Source organism: Schistocerca gregaria, chromosome 8 (assembly GCF_023897955.1).
Source record: "Schistocerca gregaria isolate iqSchGreg1 chromosome 8, iqSchGreg1.2, whole genome shotgun sequence".
In the NCBI taxonomy this organism is placed as follows: domain Eukaryota; kingdom Metazoa; phylum Arthropoda; class Insecta; order Orthoptera; family Acrididae; genus Schistocerca; species Schistocerca gregaria.
In genome coordinates, this window is record NC_064927.1 from 94,666,544 (window position 1) to 94,680,802 (window position 14,259).

The following is a 14,259-nucleotide window of genomic DNA, read 5'->3' on the forward strand; positions in this document are numbered from 1 at the left end:
ACATATTCTAGAAGAAATACGCTAGTGCTGCGCACATAGCCTTCTTCACACGGAATGTATCTACGTACAATGGATGACTGAGTAGATACTTCGTTTTTTGAAAGGAATAGCTCGATGTTTAAATACGTTCACATTCTGCATAAGGAATACTGATAAAATTACACATTCTCGTGTTTTTGGAGTGCCCTAATGTTTTCATTTTCTTTCTTTTGCAGGTGGAGGTGAGATGTGTGGCAGCGGCAACATATTCTAGAAGAAACACGCTAGTGCTGTGCACATAGCATTCTTCACACAGAATGTATCTCCGTACAATGGATGACTGAGTGGGTACTTCGTTTATTGGTAAGTAATAGCTCGATGTTGAAATATGTTAAGATTCTGTATAAAGAATACTGATAAAATTACACATTCTCGTGCATTTGGAGTGCCCTACTGTATGCCTTTTCTTCCTTTAGCAGGTGGAGAAGCGATGTGAGGCAGCGGCAACATATTCTAGAAGAAATACGCTAGTGCTGCACATAGCATTTTTCACACGGAATGTATCTACGTACAATGGATGAGAGAGGGGATATTTCGAATTTTGCTAAGTAACAGCTCGTTGTTTACATATGTTCAGATTCTGCATAAAGAATACTGATAAAATTACACATTCTCGTACATTTGGAGTGCCCTAATGTATACATTTTCTCTCTTTAGCAGGTGGAGAAGAGATGTGTATGAGCGGCAACATATTCTGGAAGAAATACGCTAGTGGTGTGCACATAGCATTCTTCACACGGAATGTGTCTACGTACATTGGATGACTGAGTGGGTACTTCGTTTTTTGGAAAGTAATAGCTCGATGTTTAAATATGTTCAGATTCTGCATAAAGAATACTGACAAAATTACACATTCTCGTGCATTTGGAGTGACCTAATGTATGCATTTTCTTTCTTCAGCAGGCTGAGAAAAAATGTGTGGCAGCGGCAATATATTCTAGAAGAAATACACTAGTACTGCGCACATAGCATTCTTCACACGGAATTTATCTACGTACAATGGATGACTGAGTGGATATATCGTTTTCTGATAAGTAACAGCTCGATGTTTAAATGTGCTCAGATTCTTCATAAAGAATTCTGATAAAATTACACATTCTGGTGAATTTGGAGTGCCCTAATGTATTCATTTTCTTTCTTTTGCAGGTGGAGATGAGATGTGTGCCAGCGGCAACATATTCTAGAAGAAATACGCTAGTGCTGTGCACATAGCATTCTTCACACAAAATGTATCTCCGTACAATGGATGACTCAGTGAATAATTCGTTTATTGGTAAGTAAAAGCTCGATGTTGAAATGTGTTAAGATTCTGTATAAAGAATACTGATAAAATTACACATTCTCGTGCATTTGGAGTGCCCTACTGTATGCCTTTTCTTCCTTTAGCAGGTGGAGAAGCGATGTGAGGCAGCGGCAACATATTCTAGAAGAAATACGCTAGTGCTGCACATAGCATTTTTCACACGGAATGTATCTACGTACAATGGATGGGAGAGGGGATATTTCGAATTTTGCTAAGTAACAGCTCGTTGTTTACATATGTTCAGATTCTGCATATATAATACTGATAAAATTACACATTCTCGTGCATTTGGAGTACCCTAATGTATGCATTTTCTTTCTTTAGCAGGTACAGAAGTGTTGTGTGGCAGCGGCAACATATTATAGAAGAAATACGCTAGTGCTGTGCACATAGCATTCTTCACACGGAATGTATCTACGTACAATGGATGACTAAGTGAGTACGTCGTTTTTTGCTAAGTAACAGCTCGATGTTTAAATATGTTCATATTCTACATAAAGATTACAGATAAAATTACACATTCTCGTGCATTTGGAGTGCCCTAATGTCTACATTTTCTTTCATTAGCTGGTCAAGAACAGATGTGTGGCAGCATAGATATATTCTAGAAGAAATACGCTGGAGCTGCGCACATAGCATTCTTCACACGGAATGAATCTACGTACAATGAATGAATGAGGGGTTACTTCGTTTTTTGGTAAGTATAAGCTCATTTTTAAATATGTTCAGATTCTGCATAAAGAATACTGATAAAATTACACATTCTCGTGCATTTGGAGTGCCGTAATGTATGCATTTTCATTCATTAGCTGGTCAAGAAGAAATGTGTGGCAGCGTAAACATATTCTAGAAGAAATACGCTACTGCTGTGCACATAGCATCCTTCACACGGAATGTATCTACGTACATTGGATGACTGAGTGGGTACTTCGTTTTTTGGTAAGTAATAGCTCGATGTTTAAATATGTTCAGATTCTGCATAAAGAATACTAAAAAAACTAATCATTCTCGTGCATTTGGAGTGCCCTAATGTATTCATTTTCTTTCTTTTGCAGGTGGAGATGAGATGTGTGGCAGCGGCGACGTATTCTAGCAGAAATACGCTAGTGCTGTGCACATAGCATTCTTTGCACGGAATTTATCTACGTACAATGGATGACTGAGTGGATATTTCGTTTACTGATAAGGAACAGCTCGATGTTTAAATGTGTTCAGATTCTTCATTAAGAATACAGATAAAATTACACATTCTCGTGCATTTGGAGTGCCCTAATGTATGCATTTTCTCTCTTTAGCAGGTGGAGAAGAGATGTGTGCAAGCGGCAACATATTCTAGAAGAAATACGCTAGTGCTGTGCATATAGCATTCTTCACACGGAATGTATCTACGTACAGTTAATGACTGAGTGGGTACTTCGTTTTTTGGTACTTAATATCTCAATGTTTAAATATGTTCAGATTCTGTATAAAGAATACTGATAAAATTACACATTCTCGTGCATTTGGAGTGCCCTAATGTATACATTTTCTTTCTTTAGCAGTTGGAGAAGAGATGTGTGGCAGCGGCAACATATTCTGGAAGAAATACGTTAGTGGTGTGCACATAGCATTCTTCACACGGAATGTGTCTACGTACATTGGATGACTGAGTGGGTACTTCGTTTTTTGGTAAGTAATAGCTCGATGTTTAAATATGATCAGATTCTGCATAAAGTATACTAATAAAATTAAACATTCTCGTGCATTTGGAGTGCGCTAATGTATGCATTTTCTTTCTTTAGCAGGTGGAGAAGAGATGTGTGGCAGCGGCAATATATTCTAGAAGAAATACGCTAGTGCTGCGCACATAGCATTCGTCACACTGAATGTATCTACGTACAATGGATGACTGAGTGGGTACTTCTTTTCGGTAAGTAATAGCTCGATGTTTAAATATGTTCAGGTTCTGCATAAAGAATACTGATAAAATTACACATTCTCGTGCATTTGGAGTGACCTAATGTATGCATTTTCTTTCTTCAGCATGCTGAGAAAAAATGTGTGGCAGTGGCAACATATTCTAGAAGAAATACTCTAGTACTGCGCACATAGCATTCTTCACACGGAATTTATCTACGTACAATGGATGACTGAGTGGATATATCGTTTTCTGATAAGTAACAGCTCGATGTTTAAATGTGCTCAGATTCTTCATAAAGAATACTGATAAAATTACACATTCTGGTGCATTTGGAGTGCCCTAATGTATTCATTTTCTTTCTTTTGCAGGTGGAGGTGAGATGTGTGCCAGCGGCAACATATTCTAGAAGGAATACGCTAGTGCTGTGCACATAGCATTCTTCACACAGAATGTATATCCGTACAATGGATGACTCAGTGAATAATTCGTTTATTGGTAAGTAAAAGCTCGATGTTGAAATATGTTAAGATTCTGTATAAAGAATACTGATAAAATTACACATTCTCGTGCATTTGGAGTGCCCTACTGTATGCCTTTTCTTCCTTTAGCAGGTGGAGAAGCGATGTGAGGCAGCGGCAACATATTCTAGAAGAAATACGCTAGTGCTGCACATAGCATTTTTCACACGGAATGTATCTACGTACAATGGATGATAGAGGGGATATTTCGAATTTTGCTAAGTAACAGCTCGTTGTTTACATATGTTCAGATTCTGCATATATAATACTGATAAAATTACACATTCTCGTGCATTTGGAGTGCCCTAATGTATACATTTTTTTTCTTTAGCAGGTGGAGAAGAGATGTGTGGCAGCGGCAACATATTCTGGAAGAAATACGCTAGTGGTGTGCACATAGGATTCTTCACACGGAATGTGTCTACGTACATTGGATGACTGAGTGGGTGCTTCGTTTTTTTGTAAGTAATAGCTCGATGTTTGAATATGTTCAGATTCTGCATAAAGAATACTAAGAAAATTAAACATTCCCGTGCATCTGGAGTGCCCTAATGTATGCATCTTCTTTCTTTAGCAGGTGGATAAGAGATGTGTGGCAGCGGCAATATATTCTAGAAGAAATACGCTAGTGCTGCGCACATAGCATTCGTCACACTGAATGTATCCACGTACAATGGATGACTGAGTGAATATTTCGTTTTTCGATAAGTAATAGCTCGATGTTTAAATATATTCATATTCTGCATAAAGATAACAGTTAAAATTACACATTCTCGTGCATTTGGAGTGCCCTAATGAATGCATTTTCTTTCTTCAGCAGGGGGAGAAGAGATGTGTGCAAGGGACAACATATTCTAGAAGAAATACGCTAGTGCTGTGCATATAGCATTCTTCACACGGAATGTATCTACGTACAATGGATGACTGAGTGGGTACTTCTTTTTGGTAAGTAATAGCTCGAAGTTTAAATATTTAAATATGTTCAGGTTCTGCATAAGGAATGCTGATAAAATTACACATTCTCTTGCATTTGGAGTGCCCTAATGTATGCATTTTCTTTCTTTAGCAGGTGGAGAAGAGATGTGTGGCAACGTCAACATATTCCAGAAGAAATACGCTAGTGCTGCGCACATAGCATTCTTCACACGGAATGTATCTACGTACAATGGATGACTGAGTGGGTATTTCGTTTATTGGTAAGTAATAACTCGACGTTTAAATATGTTCAGATTCTGCATAAAGAATACTGACAAATTACACATTCTCTTGTATTTGGAGTGCCCTAATGTATGCATTTTCTTTCTTTAGCATGTGGAGAAGAGATGTGTGGCAACGGCAACATATTCCAGAAGAAATACGCTAGTGCTGTGCACATAGCATTCTTCACACTGAATGTATCTACGTACAATACATGACTGAGTAGGTACTTCGTTTTTTGGTAAGTAATAGCTCGATTTTTAATTATGTTCAGACTCTGCATAAAGAATACTGACAAAATTACACATTCTCGGGCATTTGGAGTGCCCTAATGTATGCATTTTCTTTCTTTAGCAGGTTAAGACAGATGTGTGACAGCGGCGTCGTATTCTACCAGAAATAGGCTAGTGCTGTGCACATAGCATTCTTCACACCGTCTGTATCTACGTACAACGGATGATAGAGTGGATATTTCGTTTTTTGGTAAGTAACAGCTCTATGTTTAAATATGTTCAGATTCTGCATATGTAATACTGAAAAAATTACACATTCTCGTGCATTTGTAGTGACCCAATGTATGCATTTTCGTTCTTCAGCAGGCTGAGAAAAAATGTGTGGCAGCGGCAACATATTCTAGAAGAAATACGCTAGTGCTGCGCACATAGCATTCTTCACACGGAATTTATCTACGTACAATGGATGACTGAGTGGATATATCGTTTTCTGATAAGTAACAGCTCGATGTTTAAATGTGTTCAGATTCTTCATAAAGAATACTGATATAATTACACATTCTGGTGCATTTGGAGTGCCCTAATGTATTCATTTTCTTTCTGTTGCAGGTGGATATAAGATGTGTGCCAGCGGCAACATATTCTAGAAGAAATGCGCTAGTGTTGTGCACATAGCATTCTTCACACAGAATGTATCTACGTACAATGGATGACTGAGTGGGTAATTCGTTTATTGGTAAGTAAAAGCTCGATGTTGAAATATGTTAAGATTCTGTATAAAGAATACTGATAAAATTACACATTCTCGTGCATTTGGGGTGCCCTAATGTATGCCTTTTCTTTCTTTAGCAGGTGGAGAAGCGATGTGAGACAGCGGCAACATATTCTAGAAGAAATATGCTAGTGCTGCACACAGCATTTTTCACACGGAATGTATCTACGTACAATGGATGATAGAAGGGATATTTCGAATTTTGCTAAGTAACAGCTCGCTGTTTACATATGTTCAGATTCTGCATATATAATACTGATAAAATTACACATTCTCGTGCATTTGGAGTGGCCTAATGTATGCATTTTCATTCTTTAGCAGGTACAGAAGTGTTGTGTGGCAGCGGCAACATATTCTGGAAGAAATACGCTAGTGCTGTGCACATAGCATTCTTCACACGGAATGTATCTACGTACAATGGATGACTAAGTGAGGACGTCGTTTTTTGGTAAGTAATATCTCGATGCTTAAATATGTTCAGATTCTGCCTAAAGAATACTTATGAAATAACACATTCTCATGCATTTCGAGTGCCCTAAAGTATGCATTTTCTTTCTTTAGCAGCTTGAGACAGGTGTGTGGCAGCGGCGACGTATTCTAGCAGAAATACGCTAGTGCTGTGCACATAGCATTCTTCACACCGACTGTATCTACGTACAATGCATGACTGAGTGGATATTTCGTTTTTTGATAAGTAACAGCTCGATGTTTAAATATGTTCATATTCTACATAACGATTACAGATAAAATTACACATTCTCGTGCATTTGGAGTGCCCTATTGTATACATTTTCTTTCATTAGCTAGTCAAGAACAGATGTGTGGCAGCATAGACATATTCTAGAAGAAATACGCTGGAGCTGCGCACATAGCATTCTTCACACGGAATGAATCTACGTACAATGAATGAATGAGGGGGTACTTCGTTTTTTGGTAAGTAATAGCTCATTTTTAAATATGTTCAGATTCTGCATAAAGAATACTGATAAAATTACCATTCTCGTGCATTTGGAGTGCCGTAATGTATGCATTTTCATTCATCAGCTGGTCAAGAAGAGATGTGTGGCAGCGTAAACATATTCTAGAAGAAATACGCTAGTGCTGTGCACATAGCATCCTTCACACGGAATGTATCTACGTACATTGGATGACTGAGTGGGTACTTCGTTTTTTGGTAAGTAATAGCTCGATGTTTAAATATGTTCAGATTCTGCATAAAGAATACTAAAAAAACTAATCATTCTCGTGCATTGGGAGTGCCCTAATGTATTCATTTTCTTTCTTTTGCAGGTGGAGATGGGATGTGTGGCAGCGGCGACGTATTCTAGCAGAAATACGCTAGTGCTGTGCACATAGCATTCTTTTCACGGAATTTATCTACGTACAATGGATGACTGAGTGGATATTTCGTTTTCTGATAAGGAACAGCTCGATGTTTAAATGTGTTCAGATTCTTCATTAAGAATACAGATAAAATTACACATTCTCGTGCATTTGGAGTGACCTAATGTATGCACTTTCTTTCTTTTGCAGGTGGAGATGAGATATGTGCCAGCGGCAACATATTCTAGAAGGATATACGCTAGTGCTGTGCACATAGCATTCTTCACACAGAATGTATCTCCGTACAATGGATGACTCAGTGAATAATTCGTTTATTGGTAAGTAAAAGCTCGATGTTGAAATATGTTAAGATTCTGTATAAAGAATACTGATAAAATTACACATTCTCGTGCATTTGGAGTGCCCTACTGTATGCCTTTTCTTCCTTTAGCAGGTGGAGAAGCGATGTGAGGCAGCGGCAACATATTCTAGAAGAAATACGCTAGTGCTGCACATAGCATTTTTCACACGGAATGTATCTACGTACAATGGATGATAGAGGGGATATTTCGAATTTTGCTAAGTAACAGCTCGTTGTTTACATATGTTCAGATTCTGCATATATAATACTAATAAAATTACACATTCTCGTGCATTTGGAGTGCCCTAATGTATACATTTTTTTTCTTTAGCAGGTGGAGAAGAGATGTGTGGCAGCGGCAACATATTCTGGAAGAAATACGCTAGTGGTGTGCACATAGGATTCTTCACACGGAATGTGTCTACGTACATTGGATGACTGAGTGGGTGCTTCGTTTTTTGGTAAGTAATAGCTCGATGTTTGAATATGTTCAGATTCTGCATAAAGAATACTAAGAAAATTAAACATTCCCGTGCATCTGGAGTGCCCTAATGTATGCATCTTCTTTCTTTAGCAGGTGGATAAGAGATGTGTGGCAGCGGCTATATATTCTAGAAGAAATACGCTAGTGCTGCGCACATAGCATTCGTCACACTGAATGTATCCACGTACAATGGATGACTGAGTGAATATTTCGTTTTTCGATAAGTAATAGCTCGATGTTTAAATATATTCATATTCTGCATAAAGATAACAGTTAAAATTACACATTCTCGTTTATTTGGAGTGCCCTAATGGATGCATTTTCTTTCTTCAGCAGGGGGAGAAGAGATGTGTGCAAGGGACAACTTATTCTAGAAGAAATACGCTAGTGCTGTGCATATAGCATTCTTCACACGGAATGTATCTGCGTACAATGGATGACTGAGTGGGTACTTCTTTTTGGTAAGTAATAGCTCGATGTTTAAATATTTAAATATGTTCAGGTTCTGCATAAGGAATGCTGATAAAATTACACATTCTCTTGCATTTGGAGTGCCCTAATGTATGCATTTTCTTTCTTTAGCAGGTGGAGAAGAGATGTGTGGCAACGGCAACATATTCCAGAAGAAATACGCTAGTATTGCGCACATAGCATTCTTCACACGGAATGTATCTACGTACAATGGATGACGGAGTGGGTATTTCGTTTATTGGTAAGTAATAGCTCGACGTTTAAATATGTTCAGATTCTGCATAAAGAATACTTATGAAATAACACATTCTCATGCATTTCGGGTGCCCTAAAGTATGTATTTTCTTTCTTTAGCAGGTTGAGACAAGTGTATGGCAGCGGCGACGTATTCTAGCAGAAATACGCTAGTGCTGTGCACATAGCATTCTTCACACCGACTGTATCTACGTACAATGCATGACTGAGTGGATATTTCGTTTTTTGGTAAGTAACAGCTCGATGTTTAAATATGTTCATATTCTACATAAAGATTACAGATAAAATTACACATTCTCGTGCATTTGGAGTGCCCTAATGTATACATTTTCATTCATTAGCTGGTCAAGAACAGATGTGTGACAGCATTGACATATTCTAGAAGATATACGCTGGAGCTGCGCACATAGCTTTCTTCACACGGAATGAATCTACGTACAATGGATGAATATGTGGGTACTTCGTTTTTTGGTAAGTAATAGCTCATTTTTAAATATGTTCAGATTCTGCATAAAGAATACTGATAAAATTACACATTCTCGTGCATTTAGAGTGCCCTAATGTATGCATTTTCATTCTTTAGCTGGTCAAGAAGAGATGTGTGGCAGCGTAAACATATTCTAGAAGAAATACGCTAGTGCTGTGCACATAGCATTCTTCACACGGAATGTATCTACGTTCAATTGATGACTGAGTGGATATTGCGTTTTCTGATAAGTATCACCTCGTTGTTTAAATATATTCATATTCTGTATAAAGATTACAGATAAAATTACACATTCTCGGGCATTTGGAGTGCCTCTTTCTTTAGCAGGTTAAGACAGATGTGTGACAGAGGCGACGTATTCTACAAGAAATAGGCTAGTGCTGTGCACATAGCATTCATCACACCGACTGTATCTACGTACAATGGATGATAGAGGGGATATTTCGAATTATGGTAAGTAACAGCTCGTTGTTTAAATATGTTCAGATTCTACATTTATAATACTGATAAAATTACACATTCTCGTGCATTTCGAGTGCCCTAATGTATGCATTTTCTTTCTTTAGCAGGTACAGAAGTGTTGTGTGGCAGCGGCAACATATTGTAGAAGAAATACGCTTGTGCTGTGCACATAGCATTCTTCACACGGAATGTATCTACGTACAATGGATGATTAAGTGAGTACGTCGTTTTTTTGGTAAGTAATATCTCGATGTTTAAATATGTTCAGATTCTGCATAAAGAATACTTATGAAATAACACATCCTCATGCATTTCGAGTGCCCTAATGTATGCATTTTCTTTCTTTAGCAGGTTGAGACAGGTGTGTGGCAGCGGCGACGTATTCTAGGAGAAATACGCTAGTGCTGTGCACATAGCATTCTTCACACCGACTGAATCTACGTACAATGCATGACTGAGTGGATATTTCGTTTTTTGATAAGTAACTGCTCGATGTTTAAATATGTTCATATTCTACATAAAGATTACAGATAAAATTACACATTCTCGTGCATTTGGAGTGCCCTTATGTATACATTTTCTTTCTTTAGCTGGTCAAGAACAGATGTGTGGCAGCATAGACATATTCTAGAAGAAATACGCTGGAGCTGCGCACATAGCATTCTTCACACGGAATGAATCTACGTACAATGGATGACTGAGTGGGTACTTCGTTTTTTGGTAAGTAATAGCTCATTTTTAAATATGTTCAGATTCTGCATAAAGAATACTGATAAAATTACACACTCTCGTGCATTAGGAATGCCCTGATGTATGCATTTTCTTTCTTTAGCAGGTGGAGAAGAGATGTGTGGCAGCGGCAACATATTCTAGAAGAAATTCGCTAGTGCTGTGCACATAGCATTCTTCACACGGAATGTATCTACGTACAATGGATGACTGAGTGGATATTTCGTTTCCCGATAAGTAACAGCTCGATGTTTAAATGTGTTCAGATTCTTCATAAAGAATACTGATAAAATTGCACATTCTGGGGCATTTGGAGTGCCCCAATGTATACATTTTCCTTCTTTAGCAGGTGGAGAAGAGATGTATGGCAGCGGCAACATATTCTGGAAGAAATACACTAGTGGTGTGCACATAGCATTCTTCACACGGAATGTGTCTACGTACATTGGATGACTGAGTGGGTACTTCGTTTTTTGGTAAGTTATAGCTCGATGTTTAAATATATTCAGATTCTGCATAAAGAATACTAATAAAATTAAACATTCTCGTGCATTTGGAGTGCGCTAATGTATGCATTTTCTTTCTTTAGCAGGTGGAGAAGAGATGTGTGGCAGCAGCAATATATTCTAGAAGAAATACGCTAGTGCTGCGCACATAGCATTCGTCACACTGAATGTATCTACGTACAATGAATGACTGAGTGAATATTTCGTTTTTTGATAAGCAATAGCTCGATTTTTAAATATATTCACATTCTGCATAAAGATAACAGATAAAATTACACATTCTCGTGCATTTGGAGCGCCCTAATGTATGCATTTTCTTTCTTCAGCAGGGGGAGAAGAGATGTGTGCAAGCGGCAACATATTCTAGAAGAAATACGCTAGTGCTGTGCATATAGCATTCTTCACACGGAATGTATCTACGTACAATGGATGACTGAGTGGGTACTTCTTTTTGGTAAGTAATAGCTCGATGTTTAAATATGTTCAGGTTCTGCATAAAGAATACTGATAAAATTACACATTCTCGTGCATTTGGAGTGCCCTAATGTATGCATTTTCTTTCTTTAGCAGGTGGAGAAGAGATGTGTGACCACGGCAACATATACCAGAAGAAATCCGCTAGTGCTACGCACATAGCATTCTTCACACGGAATGTATCTACGTACAATGGATGACTGAGTGGGTATTTCGTTTATTGGTAAGTAATAGCTCTACGTTTAAATATGTTCAGATTCTGCATAAAGAATACTGATAAATTACACATTCTCTTGTATTTGGAATGCCCTAATGTATGCATTTTCTTTCTTTAGCATGTGGAGAAGAGATGTGTGGCAGCAGCAACATTTTCTAAAGGAAATACGCTAGTGCTGTGCACATAGCATTCTTCACACGGAATGTATCTACGTACAATGCATGACTGAGAGGGTACTTCGTTTTTTGGTAAGTAATAGCTCGATGTTTGAATATGTTCAGATTCTGCATAAAGAGTACTAAGAAAATTAAACATTCCCGTGCATCTGGAGTGATCTAATGTATGCATCTTCTTTCTTTAGCAGGTGGATAAGAGATGTGTGGCAGCGGCAATATATTCTAGAAGAAATACGCTAGTGCTGCGCACATAGCATTCGTCACACTGAATGTATCCACGTACAATGGATGACTGAGTGAATATTTCGTTTTTCGATAAGCAATAGCTCGATGTTTAAATATATTCATATTCTGCATAAAGATAACAGTTAAAATTACACATTCTCGTGCATTTGGAGTGCCCTAATGAATGCATTTTCTTTCTTCTGCAGGGGAAGAAGAGATGTGTGCAAGGGACAACATATTCTAGAAGAAATACGCTAGTGCTGTGCATATAGCATTCTTCACACGGAATGTATCTACGTACAATGGATGACTGAGTGGGTACTTCTTTTTGGTAAGTAATAGCTCGATGTTTAAATATTTAAATATGTTCAGGTTCTGCATAAGGGATGCTGATAAAATTACACATTCTCTTGCATTTGGAGTGCCCTAATGTATGCATTTTCTTTCTTTAGCAGGTGGAGAAGAGATGTGTGGCAACGGCAACATATTCCAGAAGAAACACGCTAGTGCTGCGCACATAGCATTCTTCACACGGAATGTATCTACGTACAATGGATGACTGAGTGGGTATTTCATTTATTGGTAAGTAATAGCTCGACGTTTAAATATGTTCAGATTCTGCATAAAGAATACTGACAAATTACACATTCTCTTGTATTTGGAGTGCCCTAATGTATGCATTTTCTTTCTTTAGCATGTGGAGAAGAGATGTGTGGCAACGGCAATATATTCCAGAAGAAATACGCTAGTGCTGTGCACATAGCATTCTTCACACTGAATGTATCTACGTACAATACATGACTGAGTAGGTACTTCGTTTTTTGGTAAGTAATAGCTCGATTTTTAATTATGTTCAGACTCTGCATAAAGAATACTGACAAAATTACACATTCTCGGGCATTTGGAGTGCCCTGATGTATGCATTTTCTTTCTTTAGCAGTTTAAGACAGATGTGTGACAGCGGCGTCGTATTCTACCAGAAATAGGCTAGTGCTGTGCACATAGCATTCTTCACACCGTCTGTATCTACGTACAACGAATGATAGAGTGGATATTTCGTTTTTTGGTAAGTAACAGCTCTATGTTTAAATATGTTCAGTTTCTGCATATGTAATACTGAAAAAATTACACATTCTCGTGCATTTGTAGTGACCTAATGTATGCATTTTCGTTCTTCAGCAGGCTGAGAAAAAATGTGTGGCAGCGGCAACATATTCTAAAAGAAATACGCTAGTGCTGCGCACATAGCATTCTTCACACGGAATGTATCTCCGTACAATGGATGACTGAGTGGGTAATTCGTTTATTGGTAAGTAAAAGCTCGATGCTGAAATACGTTAAGATTCTGTATAAAGAATACTGATAAAATTACACATTCTCGTGCATTTGGAGTGCCCTAATGTATGCCTTTTCTTTCTTTAGCAGGTGGAGAAGCGATGTGAGGCAGCGGCAACATATTCTAGAAGAAATATGCTAGTGCTGCACACAGCATTTTTCACACGGAATGTATCTACGTACAATGGATGATAGAAGGGATATTTCGAATTTTGCTAAGTAACAGCTCGCTGTTTACATATGTTCAGATTCTGCATATATAATACTGATAAAATTACACATTCTCGTGCATTTGGAGTGCCCTAATGTATGCATTTTCTTTCTTTAGCAGGTACAGAAGTGTTGTGTGGCAGCGGCAACATATTCTACAAGAAATACGCTAGTGCTGTGCACATAGCATTCTTCACACGGAATGTATCTACGTACAATGGATGACTAAGTGAGGACGTCGTTTTTTGGTAAGTAATATCTCGATGCTTAAATATGTTCAGATTCTGCATAAAGAATACTTATGAAATAACACATTCTCATGCATTTCGAGTGCCCTAAAGTATGCATTTTCTTTCTTTAGCAGGTTGAGACAGGTGTATGGCAGCGGCGACGTATTCTAGCAGAAATACGCTAGTGCTGTGCACATAGCATTCTTCACACCGACTGTATCTACGTACAATGCATGACTGAGTGGATATTTCGTTTTTTGATAAGTAACAGCTCGATGTTTAAATATGTTCATATTCTACATAAAGATTACAGATAAAATTACACATTCTCGTGCATTTGGAGTGCCCTAAT